General features: G+C 48.3%; 1 protein-coding gene and 1 long non-coding RNA gene across 10 annotated transcripts in view; one reads left to right on the forward strand and one right to left on the reverse strand.

Annotated features, from left to right (window-relative positions):
* The window catches only part of LOC144314460 (uncharacterized), a 35,753-nt gene that overhangs the window by 11,118 nt on the left and 9,377 nt on the right, over window positions 1–15,258 (reverse strand). For 3 of the 5 annotated variants that reach the window (XR_013380381.1, XR_013380382.1, XR_013380379.1), the window contains one exon: window positions 1,302–1,388. The exons of 1 other annotated variant lie outside the window; for it this stretch is intronic. This is a non-coding gene — a long non-coding RNA (uncharacterized LOC144314460). Of the gene's footprint in view, window positions 1–1,301; window positions 1,389–2,516; window positions 2,755–15,258 lie in introns of all 5 variants that reach the window. One more of the 5 variants, XR_013380380.1, reaches the window with a different exon arrangement.
* The window catches only part of PHC2 (polyhomeotic homolog 2), a 121,957-nt gene continuing 120,377 nt past the window's right edge, over window positions 13,679–15,258 (forward strand). The window contains exon 1 of one of the 5 annotated variants that reach the window (XM_077898564.1): window positions 13,679–13,795. The gene's annotated coding sequence lies outside the window, so the exon portion shown is untranslated. Of the gene's footprint in view, window positions 13,796–14,240; window positions 14,602–15,258 lie in introns of those variants that run through there. The other 4 variants (XM_077898565.1, XM_077898563.1, XM_077898566.1 and 1 more) reach the window with 4 other exon arrangements.

Here is a 15,258-nt window from a genome sequence, read left to right on the forward strand (position 1 = left end):
CCCCTTGTAACAGAGAACACAGCTGCCCTGCTCAAATCTACATCCCCCAGATTTCCTGCAGCTAAGCATGCCACTATGACTTGTTGTCACCCTGTAAGGAGGTAAGCAGAAGTGATGTGGCAATCTCCTGGCCTTACCCTTGGTACTGTGGACCCAGAAATGGGAGCTGCATTTAAAGGATAATAGCCTTAAGCCACCAACCTCGGTCCCAGATGACTCTTTGGAACAGAGCTGGCCCTGCCGGCCATGGACTATTCCCATCTGGACTTCTCACATGAGAAAAATAAATACATATCATTTATGTTATTGTACTTTGGGATGTTATTATAGTAGCTTAACCTGTACCCGAAGTAACATAGTGTTGACTCAGGAGCAGTCAGTCTGTAGGCCTTTTAAACCCTACCTCAACCCCAACCTAATTTAGATCCTCTTACACTCTCTTGTAGCATCCTGTACTTACCTTCAAAGCACGTATCACAACTTGCAATTAAATAATTATTTGGGTAATGTAGTGTTCACTATTGACTGCTTCCCCCACAGCTATCTACCCTCCCTCCCTTTTATCTCACAGAATCCTGATGTGATTTAGGAATTCATAGCTTCCTCATTCTAATTCCTGCTCCATGAAAAGATGAGTGTAAGCCCATAGATTGTCTCTCCTAGATTTTGAAGTTAGAAATAAATAATAAGCCACTTATCAAAAGGGTCTAAGATGGAAAATTCACAGTGTAGAGGGAGCCAGTGGGGTTGTAGCGGATCATGTGCAAACCAAAGCTAGGAATGAGAGTGACAGGCAGGTAATAAAGAAGCAGGTACATGAGGTGCAGGCAGACCGTGCTCATGATGACCTGTGCATCATGTCTGCTGAGGATCTGCAGCCACCTGGATTCAGGATTATGTCCCAGTTCCAGTCTCTGTTCTTGGTCTTCACAGAAAGCATCTACAATTACCCCTAAAATATACTCTTTCCCTGGGCTAAAAAGAGTGCACACTTGTTTCTCAGAATCAAGCAGGCCTGTATAAAGCAGTAACTTTGGCCAAATTTATTTAACAAATATTTTTGAACACCTACTATGTTCTAGGCACTGCTGTTATGCACTTGAGTACTTAGGGAGAACAAGGTGGGCTGCCTAAAACATCTCTCTGAGAAGCAAAGTCAACTACAGTCCTCTACCTGCTTTTAATTCTTCAATGGTTTCTAATTGTCTTCAGAATAAAGCCCTCAGTCCTTGTGGTTTTACAGGCATCCTTACGTGAAACAGCCTCTGTCTGTCGTTTGAATCTCCATTCTGTTACTTTACCTTTCCCTCCACTGCCACCAGATCAGGTCCCCCAGGGTGCCAGCCTCTCTCATACATGCAAGTTTTTGCACATATTCTTCCATGTACCTGAGTGTGGTAAGCAAAGACATGAGGCAAGGATGAGGATGGTGACGAGGTACCACCACCTGAGCACTTGTATGTACTTTATATGTATCCTTCTTAACCTTCATCATGATGTACATTCTGTTGTCCTCATTTTACAGATGTGGAAACTGAGGCTTCAGGAGCTTAGTTACTTGCTTCAGATCATTTAAGAAAGGGCAGAGCCAACATTTGAATCCAAGTCTTTTTGACTCCAAAGGATACGCTGTCTAGGCCAGCAGTCATCTCTTTGCCACTCTTTCGAGCTCAGCTTCTGGAGGCAGACAGGCTTGGGTTTGGATTCAGGGTTCTGCTGCTTCCTGAGTGGTTGGCCTTGAGCAAGTCACTCAATCTCACTGAGCCTCAGTTTCCTCATCTGGAAAATGAGGTTGGCAACAGAACCTACCTCAGAAAGTTACTGCAACATTAAAATGAAAGAATGCGTGTAAGGCACTTGGAGTCACGCCTGGCCCAGAGCATTCGGTGAAGGCAGATACCATTTCCTTATCATCATTATTACCATCTTCACCGAGACAAGTAGCTCTCTCCTTAGCCCTGTCCAGGTTAGAGCTCTGCGTCTTGTCACAGACACAGCCTAAGAGCTGCTTCTTTGCTGGGCCTCCTGGGGCCAGGCCTGCATGGATCTGTGGAAGGAAGCTTGGGCCACAGAGGAATGGACTGTAATTGATCCCAGTTAGAGGTGGACAGGGCCTGTCCTCCTCAGCTGGGGCCTCAGGAAGCAGGGCGCTGCCTGATTTATGTCCCTGCTGCACAGAGGATGACCTGGTGACCTCTCTACGTGTTCTAGCATCAGACAAGGCCATAAAACGGAATTGGTGTTGCGCGTTTGTTCCTATCAGGTCCGACTTGTACGCTGTTGCATCCACCTTAGGTCAATCCTCTGCAGGGCCCTCCCTACGAAAGGTTAGTGTGTGTGGCCACTCTGTGCGGCCAGGCCACTGGGAGTTCAGGGACAGTGTATAGAAGGGAAATCACAGTCTTATATACTTTCACGGCTTCCATGACCATCTCCAGTGAAATATGCTCAATCCATATCCTGAACCTACAGCTCCCCGCAGCCTCAGACTCAGATGTCAGTGGCCCACTGAATACCTCTTCTTGGACGTCCACAGGCCCCACTCTGAACTCATTGTGTTCACCTCTCTGCTGACTCTTCTCCTCTCCTGGATGGCACCACACCTGGGCCAAGGAGGCTGCTTATTCCCTGGTCTGGTGTAGCATCTTTGTACAGACTTCTTTATAGCTCTGACCGCCGTTTTGTGATGAGAACAACTTATTGCAGGCGTCACCATTATGTTTCACTCTGTCCCCTCCAATAGACTGTGAAGTCCTAGAGGCAAGAGACCACAACTCAGTCATCTCTGCACCCCCAGGACCTAGCATAGAGGCAGATCAGAGAACAAGCCACAAACTTTTGATGACTGAAGGAGGAAATGGATGGATAGGTAGATGGATGGCTGAATGAAGGAGCATAGAAGGGTATCTTTCAAGACAGTTTTCAAATAAAGAACAAGACTTCTTAAGAGGGACCCCAAATTTCCACTGGGAAGAGTGAAGTTAGATATTAGCATCTTCGAGCCAGATTAACCTTATTAATTGCATACTCTGAGCTATACTCGGAGCTCTTCCATGTACAAATGACAGAGACCCAGAGAAGTTAACTTCCCGAAGGTGAACAGCAATTTAGTGACAAAACCCCTGAACCAGTCCCCAAACCTCCTGCCTCTACTGTCTGTAGCTTCTTCCTTTCTTTCTGCATGCTGAGCTTAAGTGAGCTCTTCACAAACTCCAGAGCTTGGCTTCCAGAAATGCACTATAGAAGGCAAGGGTCTTGGGGTGCCTGGATGGTACAGTTGGTTAAGCATCTGACTCTTGGTTTCTGCTCAGGTCCTGATCCCAGGGTTGTGAGATCAAGCTCAGGTCTTCCAGACTACCTACAAGGTTTTATTAACAACAACATGATCTATAGCAGAAAAATTGAAATGAGCTTCTCAGAAGTCGCAGTTCTGAGGCTAAGACTATATGACAGTGTGGCCCTTATCTTCACTGAGCCTCAGTTTCCTTACCTGCAAAATGCGAATAAGAATGGCATCTGTCCTGGTATAATGTATGTTTTTCACTTTAGGCTCTTGCAGTAGATTGTATTATTATTCCCAACTATTTGCTGCACTCTCAGTAAGAAGATCATCCATCTCTGCCCATACCAATGAGACTTGCGGTGCTTCTCTGTGGGGGGGAACTATACCTCACTGCCCCCCGGGTGTCAGCCTAGGCCATTCGCTTCTTTTGGCCAATGGAACATGAATAGATGGGACAGAGACCACATCCCAGCGGAAGCTTTAAGAGTCATTGCAAGATTCAGCTATGGCATTTTTCTTTCTGTCTCTGGACTGATATAGGGGCCGCTCCTTCAGTCTGAGACACAGAATGTGAACACATATAGAACAGAACCTCAAATGACCTGCAGCTGTCATGTAGCATAAATAAGAAATAAACTTTTGTTATTGTCAGCCGTTGAGATCACGGGGTGGTTTCTGCTGTGTAGCCTAGCAAATGCTGACTAATAACCTTTCACTTCTAATAGAGACAGACTCATTTGGGACATCTTAAAACAGACAGGCTTTGTGGTAATGATAACCACAGAATGCACCAAATCCCAGGTAGTTCCGGAGCCAGTATTAGTAGTCAGATGAGCTGCTGTAGTGAGAGACTCCAAGACAAAAGTCTTAATAAGGTACACATTTACTTCTCTTTTGAAACAGAAGATGTAAGTGGCTGGTCCAGGGTGGTTAGGCAGCTCAGCTCTGTTAGGCTGCCCAAAGATCCAGGCTCCTTCCAACCTACTGCCCCTGCTACCTTCCAGGGTGCTCTCCTCATCTGCACCATCCACATTCCCACCTGCAGCAAGGAGGAGGGAGAGAGCAGGGATGACCAGGGCTCCTTTTAAGGGTGTACAGAGAAACTGCCCACAGCACTTCTGCTCACAGGCCACTGACCAGACCTTCTTTATATGGCCATAGCTGTGTAATATAGGGTGCAGCTGTATTTCACAGACAGTTTCTGACCAGGTGACCATGAGCCTTAATGAAGCACAAAGGGGACTTTCTATTAGTAAAAAAAAACGGGGGGGGAGGGGATACAATATAGTGGTGTTTGGAGCTAGCTTACATAAGCTCATGAGAGCCAATCACATGTATTGCCCCCCCAATTCCATGTTGGTTGGCATGACTTGAAATTGGCCTTAGTGGGAATAATTATACCACAGGAATTGGCAGACACTACAAATCTGGACTTCCCTTTCACTACTCCAGTCTGCCAGAGAGCCCGCTGTTAGACCTTTGCCAGCACGGAGGGTAGCAGGTCCTGATAGACAATTAGCACCCTCAGCCACAGTTGAGCTACTTTTTCTTGGTGTCTCTGTTGTATTCTCTCCCTCCTGAGCAGCTTCCTCACCTTCTGCTCCACAAGAAGTCCTCCTTGGTTCAAATTTGTGAGTGCAGCTCATCTTTCTTACCTCTTTCTTGCTGTAGATTGACTGCCCTGGGCCAGACGCCGACAGTGGGGCTCCTCAGCTATGTCCAGGGGTAGAAAGGCTGGATGGGCATCATGCCCAAAGCTGTCCTCAGAGGAGTTGTGGGCAGAACTGACCCCAGAGGCAGACACTGTGTGCAGCTGAGGAGGGAAAGTTCTTTCCCTGTCCTTATCACAGAGTTTAAGTTGTAGGAGACCATCCTTGTGTAGTTCATCGAATATTCCTTTTTATTGTGGTAAAATACACATAACATAAAATTTACTTTCTTAAACCATTTTTAAGTGTACTGTGTAGTGATAGCAAATACGTTTGCAATGCTGTGGAACATTATCATGCATCTCCACATCTCTGATATTCCTTTTGTACCTCTCTGATTAGATGGCCCGGTTTGGAGAAAGAGGCCCTTGCTGAGATGGCAGGGAGGCATAGCTGTGCCCTAGGCCACAAAGGCAGCAATTTGGGGTATAGACAGGACAGCAGTGATTTGCAGGAGACCTGAGATCCACATCCAAGGACCTAGGAAAGGTGGCTAGATGAGTATCTCCCCAGCAAGGCAATGTGGTAGGAAAGAAAGAATGCAGACTTCAGAGTCGGAACCCAGAACCTGGCCCAGTCGCTTGGTGACCTTGGGCAAGCAAGGGGACTTGGAGCAAAAACTGATAAAAAGAATATTTTACTAAATTAGCATCATTTGAGGCTGTACTGGTGCAAACCAGCTAAATGTCATCCCTGGCTATAAAATGGAGGGACTGATACCCAGCTGATCGAAAGGGGTGCTGGGGAAGGTAACATCAATCAGCCCTGTGACACACTAGGAGAAGCAGGCCTAACATAAAGAAAACACTAGAAGCTTAGAACACATTAGAACAGGAATGGCTGCACTTCACCTTCCGGCTCTCGCCCCAACCCCCATCCCCAAGAGAGATAGACAAGCCCTAATAACCAGTTCCAGGTGTGGGGGAAATCCACCTCAATCTGGAAAAGGTGTCAGTGTCTGGGAATTGCAAATATAAAAGAACAGAACAGGACCAGGTGGCAGGAGAGACTGTGGCTCTCAGGAGAACCCTCCTTAACTAAAGAGAGTTAGAAATAGGGGTCTCTCTCCCCCTGGAAAGGCCTGGCCAGGCCCCCCTCTAGCGTTCAAAACCCTAAGCCCTGTGCTCCTAAAGTTCTCTGCCCTGAAAACTCATTCAAAGTAGGAGCAGAGTCCATTTGGTCCTGAGACTCCAGTCTTGAATTTTCTTCTCCCCCTGAGTAGCCCTTGAGAAGGGAACATGGAAGACCCAGATGCTGGGGGGTACAGCCTGCCTGCCAGGCACCAGGTGAAGATGAGAGATCTGACTTCAACACAAAAGAAGAATTTACTATAAGGACAGGAGATGTGTCACAGAATCCAAGGCTAGGGGCAGCATAGGGAAGCAATCAGGAATCTCAGCATCCTGAAAACTCCAACCATCACTGTTGCTCTTTTTTCTTGCTGCAGACTGATTGGTTCTTTTTCCTAATACGCATGGTGGAAAATGTTCACTGCCAACAGCTCCTAATGTCACCTCCATTCAAGAGAGCAGCCAAAGGCAAGCAGCCAGGCTTCAGCTCCATTCCAGGGTTTTGGAGGTGGGATGTGATTGGTTCAGCTTGGGTCTGTCGCCTGCCCTGACCAATAATCTTGTGGCCTAAGGTGAGGGGCGGAATCATAGGTGTATTTAGCTGCTCTTTTCCCAGCCGTGTGGTTACAGGAGAGGCAGACTCTTCGTAGAACAGGAATACCAAGCAAGCAGTAGACACAGGTACCTTCTACATGTAATTTGTCTGATGTCACTTAGCTCGAAAATGACACACCAGTTCCAAATGACTTCTATGTTCTTTCCATTTTGCTCTGTTTCAAGGAGGGAGCCCAGAGCTGCAGACTCCAGTGAGGGTTTGGGAGGCAGTAAGTAGAACAGTGCTTCCCAGTCCTGGCTTCCCTGTTGGCATGTAAACTGGGGAGGACTGTGTGTGTCTAGCAAGAGTCTTGGCAGGTAGGTGTACTCAGTAATTAATGAAGGGAGCAAAGAAGGAAAGAAGGGACGGAGGGGAGGACTGTGCTTCTAAATCACTCGTAGTTTGGTAAAAAGAAAGATTACCATAGTGAGCAACACTTATTGAGCAGCTAGCAATTTTGAGACTTGGCATGTATTAAATAATCTTCATGTCAAATCAATGAGCTGAATATTATTGTCACCTTTTAGAGACAAGATATTGGGGCACAAAAAGGTGAAGAATTTCACCCCAAGTTCACTGGGTTAGTAGCAGAACCGTTACAAATCTAAGCAACCTGGCTCCTGAGCCTCTCAAGATGTCAGCAGCCTGCCCCAGACCCAGAGAATCAAACTCTCTGACGGTGAGACCTAGGAATCTGCATTTGACTGAGTTTCACAGGTGATTCTAATGCACAGCCAGAGTCAGACCTAACACGTTGGCTCTAACAAGCGGCCTCAAGCCTGGGGCCAAGTGACCAGAACAAATAAGGCTGCTGCCAGGATTTTTGAGTTTGATCCTGTGAACATGAGGCCAGCCAAGGAGAGGAGAGGCCCCTGTGAGGGGAACCCAAACCCAGATCAATCACAAAGACCTCTCTGGAGACCTGTGAGTAGAAGGCCAACTCGGGAGACCTGCCTTCGAGACACTTCTCCGCAGGGTCTCCGGGCACTGGCCACCGTCCTCAGAAGAGCCGGGACTAACCCTGTACCTGCCTAGTTCCTGGACTTTAATCTCCCGTCTGACCTCCTTCTCACCCCTGCTCTGATCTGAGGACTCCTGCTGGGTTGACCCCACCTCTGACCCCAGCCCGCCCCAGTTTTCAGGCTCACTGCCCCAGGCTGACAGCCCACAGGACGACAGCTCGGGGCAGTACAACATTCGAATCGGCCACCAGTAATGGGAGCAAGATGCCATGTCTTCTAATGATGTAGTGACAAATGGAATCTTCATGTCAGGAGAACTGTGACTTTCAGAGCGGAATTCGGGTATCTTTCGCCAACTCTACAACCATCACCGAGCGTGGGATGTTGAAATAGTGAGAAGTGAGCTGCCCTTGATCTTCACTGGAGCAATGTTCTTTTATTCACTGAGCATATGGCTGCTGGGAGCTGATTCCAGGACGGTTTCTGTGTCAGCACTGGGGACCAAAAAGATGAACCAGACATCGTCTCTGCCATCGAGGAGTTTCTGTATGCCTGATTCTGCTGTGGCATCCAGAAAAGATGATGCCTCAAAGATTAGCCAAAGACTTGGTCTAAAAAGAAGAAAAGCCTGCAGGATTTCACTTTCACATAAGGGATGGTTTCTAGCTTTGTCCAAGGCTGCAAAGTCCCTCAATGACAGGAACTGCCTGTGGAAGTTTTGGGGGAGCGAATAATGAGCCTCAGAACACAAACAGCTTTAAAAATCAAGATCTGGATGCGCTCAGGTGGCTCAGTCGGTTAAGTGTCTGCCTTCAGCTCAGGTCATGATCTTGGGGTCCTGGGATTGAGCCCTGAGTCAGGCTCCCCACTCAGCTAGGAGCCTGCTTCTCCCTCTTCTGCTGCTTCCCCTGCTCTCTCTGTCTCTCTCTGTCAAATAAAATATAATAGAATCTTTAAAAAAACAAAAACAACAAAACAAACTGATATCTGTCTGTGCACCAGAGATTTAAGCCCAGGGGGCAGGTAGCCTTCTTGATAGGCATCAGAAGGGCTCAGGATTAAGCCTTGGGCTCCCCCATTCTGTTCTTGGCTATACTCTACTTTGATGTAATCCTAGACAATTCACACTCCCTCCCTGGGCCTCAGTTCCGTCAGACCATTTCTTTTCTGTTTGAATGCCCTGCCCTTCAAAGACTATTTGATAAATGTTTGTTGAATGAATGAATGAATCTCTGAGGTCCCTGCTAGCTCTGATACTATGAGTCTATGAGCTGGAGACATCTTTAAGAAAGAATCTTAGGGGCGCCAAGCCGGCTCAGTCAGTGGAGCACATGACTCTTGATCTCAGGGTCATGAGTTCAAGCCCCACATTGGGTGTAGAGATTACTTTAAAAAAAAGGAAAGAATGAAATTGGCCAAGAGGAAAAAGTTTAGTCCTATTCCTAAGGGACCTTGGGTCACACTCCCTTATGTAAGTATGATCTGCTCCTTATAGACAACCTCTCCTTTCTCTCCATCCCTTTCCTTCATTTTCCATCCCCTCTGTACTTATTGTAGCGGGTTGAATTGTATACCCCAGAAAAGGTGAAAAGATATGTTCAAGTCCCAACCCCTGGTACTGGTGAATGTGACCTTTTTTGGAAATAAGATCTGTAGGGGCACCTGGGTGGCTTAGTGGTTAAGCATCTGCTTTTGGCTCAGGTCATGATCCTGGGGTCCTGGGATCAAGTCCCACATTGGGATCCCCCACAGGGAGCCTGCTTCTCCCTCTACCTATGCTTCTGCCTCTTTCTCTGTGTCTCTCGTGAATAAATAAATAAAATCTTAAAAAAAAAAAAAAGGAAATAGGGTCTGTAGATGTAATCAAATTAGGATGAGTTTACATTGGATTAGAGTGGGCTCTACTCCAATAGAACTGGTGTCCTTACAAGAAGAGGGGAATAGGGACACAGACACCCAGGGAAAGTGTCACGTGAGGATGGAGGCAGAGATGGGAGTAACGAATGCATCTATAAGCCAAGGAATGCCAAGGATTGCCAGCAGCCACCAGAAGCCATGAGAGAGGCATTGAATATATTTTCTTTTTGAATCCCCCAGAGAAGAAACCAACCATGCTGACGCCTTGATTTTGGATTTCTGGCTCCTGAAAGGTGAGAGAATAAGTTTGTGTTGTTTTAAGCCACCTAGATTGTGGCATTTTGTTATGGCAGCCCTAGGAAACAAATATACAGATCCAAGGCCATTAACTGGAAATCACCCCACTGATGCATGTTAACAGAGCCCTAAAAAGCACCAGTGGCCCTGACAGCTCTCCAAATGTTCATTGCAGATGAGTCATCACTGGGCCTATTGTGGATCTCTGAAACTAAGAAGCCTGAGTCCCCCATGGGGGAAGGAAGGAGGCTTTCCACACGATTAGCAGGAAGAGGATGCTGGAGGGGTGGGGGGTTGCCAGCTGCTTTTCTTCCCCACTGGGGCAGCCCAAAAAAGGGGACTATCTTCACTATTAAATGTCACAGTCATTTACTTTCGCTCCCTCAGTAAGTATTGGGTGGAGCACTTATGGTGCCGGGTGCTGCTGGGTGGAAAACATGTGCGTGTGGATGGGGGAGGAATGCTACTGAAATAGAGCACACATTCCGTGAGTTGTATGAGCCATGCTGGAGTGGGAGACCAGGTCATGGTGGGTCGCCAGCATGGACTTGGGAATCAGACAGTCCTGCTTGAATACTGGCCTCCCACCGACTTCCATTGTGATCTTGGTTGAATTACTTAATCCCTCTGGGCCTTTGTCTTAGTGTAAGTATTAGATAAGATGATGTTTATAGAATAAGGCCAGAGTTAAGTCCTCAGTAAATGTTATTTTCATCATAGGAGAGCAAAGATGTTCACCAGAAACAGCTCAGTACAAGAGCAAGATGATTATGATCAAACAAGACCCCATCACCTCTTGCTTGACATTATCTGATCAAATGCTCAGAGTAGCTCTGGGAGGAAGTTAGTCTCAATTTACAAATAACTGTGGTTTAGGGATGTAAACACTTAGTCAAGTTCACAGAACAAGGAAAGTGGCCGAGTCAGGATTCCAACTAGAGTTCCCAAGCTCATATTCTTATTCCTGGGCAACCTTCATTTGCAAGTCAGGATGGGAGTGGGTGGGGCAGCATATGGTTGAGGGAGATGGAGAGGGCCTGTACTGGACTTACAAGTTTATTCTGCTTAATTAAAAATACGCCTCTAGTGCTTCCTATAGGGTGTGCTTTATGTTAGTAACTCGTTTATCTTCACAGGAGCCTAGAAGGTGGGCACTGTATTATTTCCAGACACGGAGAGGTTAAGCAACCATTCCAAGGTAGTGGAAGCAGGATTCACACTTGCTTCTTTAGCTCCAAGAAACCTTGCTCTTAACCACTGTTCCATACTGCCTTATCTTTTGGGCTGGCGGTGGTTTAGCTGTCTGAGCATGTACTTTGGTGGGGGGGTGGGGGGATGGAGGGGAGAAAAGGTGAATTAACACCCTCCACACAAGCCACCCTTTGGTGCTATTGCTGCAATAAGATCGGGAGTCATTTGACCCTATAAGGTGAATGGCAGGATGGGGGCTGTTTAGCCCTGGATTTCTCTTGAGTCAACAGCTTTTCATCCCTGCCCCACTTCCTGAAAACTCTTTGCTCCTCAGCTTTGGAAATCCTTTGAGCACAAAGAGCTCATTTCCTGTGGCCAGGAAGGACAGGCAAGTTCCTGATGACAGCTCATCTCCCTCATTAAGGCGCTCATAAAAGTGTTTCAAAGGAGCCTGACTTATGGCTCCGCTGTTTGTCAAGATCCCCTTCTGCAAGGAGCCACTCTGGTAATTTGGTGCTAGGAGATGTGCAGGGGAAACCAGCTCCTTTGAGTCTGGGAATTATTTATGATCCTAAGAAGAGGGAATGTCATTGGAGAGATAACAAGGGTTCAGCAGCACAACAGGCTGTTTAATATGCCACAAGGGATGGGGAGCAGCTTCAAAATTCCAAAGCCAGCTTGGAAACCTTGAGAGATTCTGTACACGTGGGTTGTCTGTTCCTAGGAAAGCTCCTGAGGCAATAACAGCTAACAATTATGGAAGTTTTATCCTGAGCCAGGACTTGTACTAAATGCTTTTTATATGTTAATTCGTTTAATTCTCATGGCTGTTCCCATCCTATTTTACAAATGAGGAAATTGAGGCACAGAGAGGTTAAGCAACTTACCCAAAGTCACACATTTGTGAGTAGCTTTTATCCCAAAAAAGTCTGCCTTCACAGTTGGGCCTTTTTAAGATTATATTTGTTTATTTGACAGAGAGAGTGAGCACACAAGCAGGGGGAGCAGCAGAGGGAGAGGGAGAAGCAGGCTCTCCACTGAGCAGGGAGCCTGATGTGGGGCTTCATCCCAGGAGCCTGGGATCGTGACCTGAGCTGAAGGCCGACACTTAACCGACTGAGCCACCCAGGTGCCCTGGCACAGTTGGGTTTTTGAACCCCAGTCACAGTTTAGGAGGAAATTGGCTTTTAAATCAGCCCAAAAGTGAAATGTACAATACATTCAAAATTACCTTTGATAATCCCTTAAAATGTCCATAAAGTTTAGCATATTTAATCTGAGGCATATGTCCTTGTCCTTCATTTTAAAGTGAAATGTACAATACATTCAAAATTACCTTTGATAATCCCTTAAAATGTCCATAAAGTTTAGCATATTTAATCTGAGGCATATGTCCTTGTCCAGTAATTAGAAAACCACTGAGCTAACTTAAAGGAAGGAGCAGAAGGTAAGCCCGTATGCAGATGTTTATACTTTTAAACTTCTCTGCTTTTTAGGCAAATTATCAAATCACTAGGGGTAAGAATCAAGAGGCAGAAAATTGTAGAGAGTTCTTACCCACCTACAGAGGTGACTCTATTCTTTTACTATTTAGCCTCTGTGACCATAACTCATACCACCTGTCACATGATGTTTTTTGCTGGACTAAGAGCATAGTCACATTTTAAGAAGGTAGACGGGAAAGTTCTTTTACAGATGTCCAAGTCCAAGCCTAAATTAAATGAACCTGGTACAAAGAGATTTCATGAGTCTAGCTTTGGAGCGTGATAAATCTAGATTTGAACCTAAATCTGTTACTTACTAGCTATGTAGCCCTTGGAAATTTGCTTAATTTCCGAAAGCCTCAGTTTTTTTAAATCTGTAAAATGGTCATAGCAACACCACTTTTGAGAAGACTGAATGGAAAAGTTTGTAAAGTATTGAGTATAAGTCATAGTACTTAAGTACTAGCTTTTAAAAGCTGTTTGACCTGAGGCAGGTCTTGCACCTCTCTGAGCCTCATTTCTCCTCATCTGCAATATGGGCATACCTGTCTGCCTACTAAACCTCAAAGGTCATTATAAAGAAACACTAAAGCACGGTACAAAGTTTGCAAGAGGATCTTTTCTCCGCCGCTCTGTATACCTGGAATTGTGAGGAGGTACTGGGAGACCCCTGCTGGAGAAAGTCACTCGAAAGAGTCCTGGGCCTGAAGTGAAAAATGGGCTCAGAGCTCCCCTTTGGCCATTTGGTGTGACTGTGTGACTTCGGGTGAGTGACCTCATCTCTCCGAGCCTCCACTTTCCCTTCTTTTAAGTAGGGTCAACAGTCCTGCCATCACAAGGTTACCCCGAGATTCATATCCTGCAGAAAAGTGCCAGGCACGTGGTAAGCGCTCATTTACTGTTTGCTGAGTCTGAATCCTTCTGAAAGGAGCCAGGTCCCACCCCTCTCCCTCCGCGGGGTGGGAAAAGTGCACGGTGTCTCCACACGGAATTCAGGTAGGAGGGATGCTCCTGGGGGCCACGGGGCTCCCGAGCCTCCCGAGCCTCCCCGCTCCCCGTAGCCGCCCCCCCCCGCCCTCCCAGCCGTTGCCATGGCCACCGGTTCAGGCCCGGAGCAGCACCTAGGCGTGTTCAACCCAATCCCCGCCTTCCCAGAGTGACCATTGGCTGGAGCGGCCACGTGACGCACGCTGGTATGCTAATATATGGTAATCGCCCCACGCCCCTCCTCCCCGGCTGTGTCCGAGTAGCCAGCAGGGTGCGCGGCGCCGAGCCGAGGGGGCGGGCTGAGGGGCGGCCCCCGGGAGAGAGCGGCCAGGTGGAGGAGGAGCGCGAACGCGACCGCAGGTAACGGGCGGGCGCGTGCGCGCTGGGGCAGGCTCGCCGCGGACGCGAGGCGCACGGGGCGCTCGGGCCGCCGCGCTGCCGGCTTAACCCTTGGGGCAGCCAGCTGTCACGGCCGGGCCGGGGTGCGGCGGCCGGGCCGGGCCGCGCGGGGCGGGGCGCTGCCGTGGGCACCGGCGAGCGGGCGGCGGGCGGCGGGCGGCCTGACCCCGAGATTCGCGGCGCGGGGCCCGCGGGGCGACCGGCCGCGACGCGCAGGGTGCGGGGACCCAGGGGCCGCGAGGGCTGCGGCGCCGCTGCGGGGCCGGCGCTTGCGGCAGGCTGACGGGCACCGGCGGGAGCACCGGCCCGGGCGGCTTCCCGGGGGCCGAGCCCCTTCCGCGCAGAGGCCCGCGCAGAGGCCCGCGCAGAGGCCTGCGCCCGCCGCGCTCGTCCCGCAGAGTGCGAGGAGCCCCGGCGTCGGGCCTGACCTCGGCGTCCTCCCCGCCGCCCCAGCCGGGCCTGACAGCCCGGCCGCCCGCACTTTTGACCCGGAGTCAAGCTGGGGCCCCCAGTGGGACGAAGGCGAGATTGGCACTTAAAGGGGCACCAGCAGAGGGAACTGGGGGTTGCCGGTGCTGGGAGGAGAGGACAATCCCCTAAAGGAAAAGCAGGCCCCAAGATTTGCCAGGTTTGAGAAGGAGGGATGCCCAGGAAAGGCACTGGCCCCTTGTTTTCTGTGCTGGGTGATGACCTGACACTCATGGGCAAAGGTCACTGCCGGACACCAGGATCGGGTCTGTCATGTCCAGAAGAAGCGGCTGTTCTGCGTGAGTTTCTAACAAATTTCTTATAAGGCAAGGTTTAAATTCATCTTCCTTCCTCACCCTACTCCTAGGTCTGCTACAGAGTGTTGTGTTCTTTGGATTATCCACCCCCCCTCCCCCAACCACCAGGAGATAACTAAGGTCTGTGGCAGCTTTCGGCTCACGGTGTAATTTAGCTTTCACTACAACAGAGATGGTAGGATGGGCCATGTGCCACTAATGTTAAGCTTGCCCTGGGAGCTTCTTGGAAGTGTGTGTGTGTGTGTGTGTGTGTGTGTGTGTGGTGGGGGTGGGAGGGGATGCTGCTATTATCAATGGGAATGAAAATCTCGCTGATGTGCCAGTGATATCAATAGAATTTCCTTTATGAGTCTAAAGTCGCTTCTCCCAAATCAAGGGAAGATGTGGTTACACATGAAAAGTACCAGGAACCAATTTGATTTTTGCAAGTGAAGTGCAAATTGCACTGCTTACTGCTCTTGATGTCTTTTATCCCATAACAACAAACACTAGCTATATGCCAGGCACTCTGCTGTGTCTTGTGCTATGTCTTGGGGCTGCAGAGATGAATAAGATAATTAGTCCTTGTCCTCAAAGAAGTAGTGAGAGAGACAAATAAAATTGCCAGTAAAAGTGATAGCATAATAGATGTGTATATAA

The sequence above is a fragment of the Canis aureus genome, chromosome 5 (genome assembly GCF_053574225.1).
Source record: "Canis aureus isolate CA01 chromosome 5, VMU_Caureus_v.1.0, whole genome shotgun sequence".
Lineage (NCBI taxonomy): Eukaryota > Metazoa > Chordata > Mammalia > Carnivora > Canidae > Canis > Canis aureus.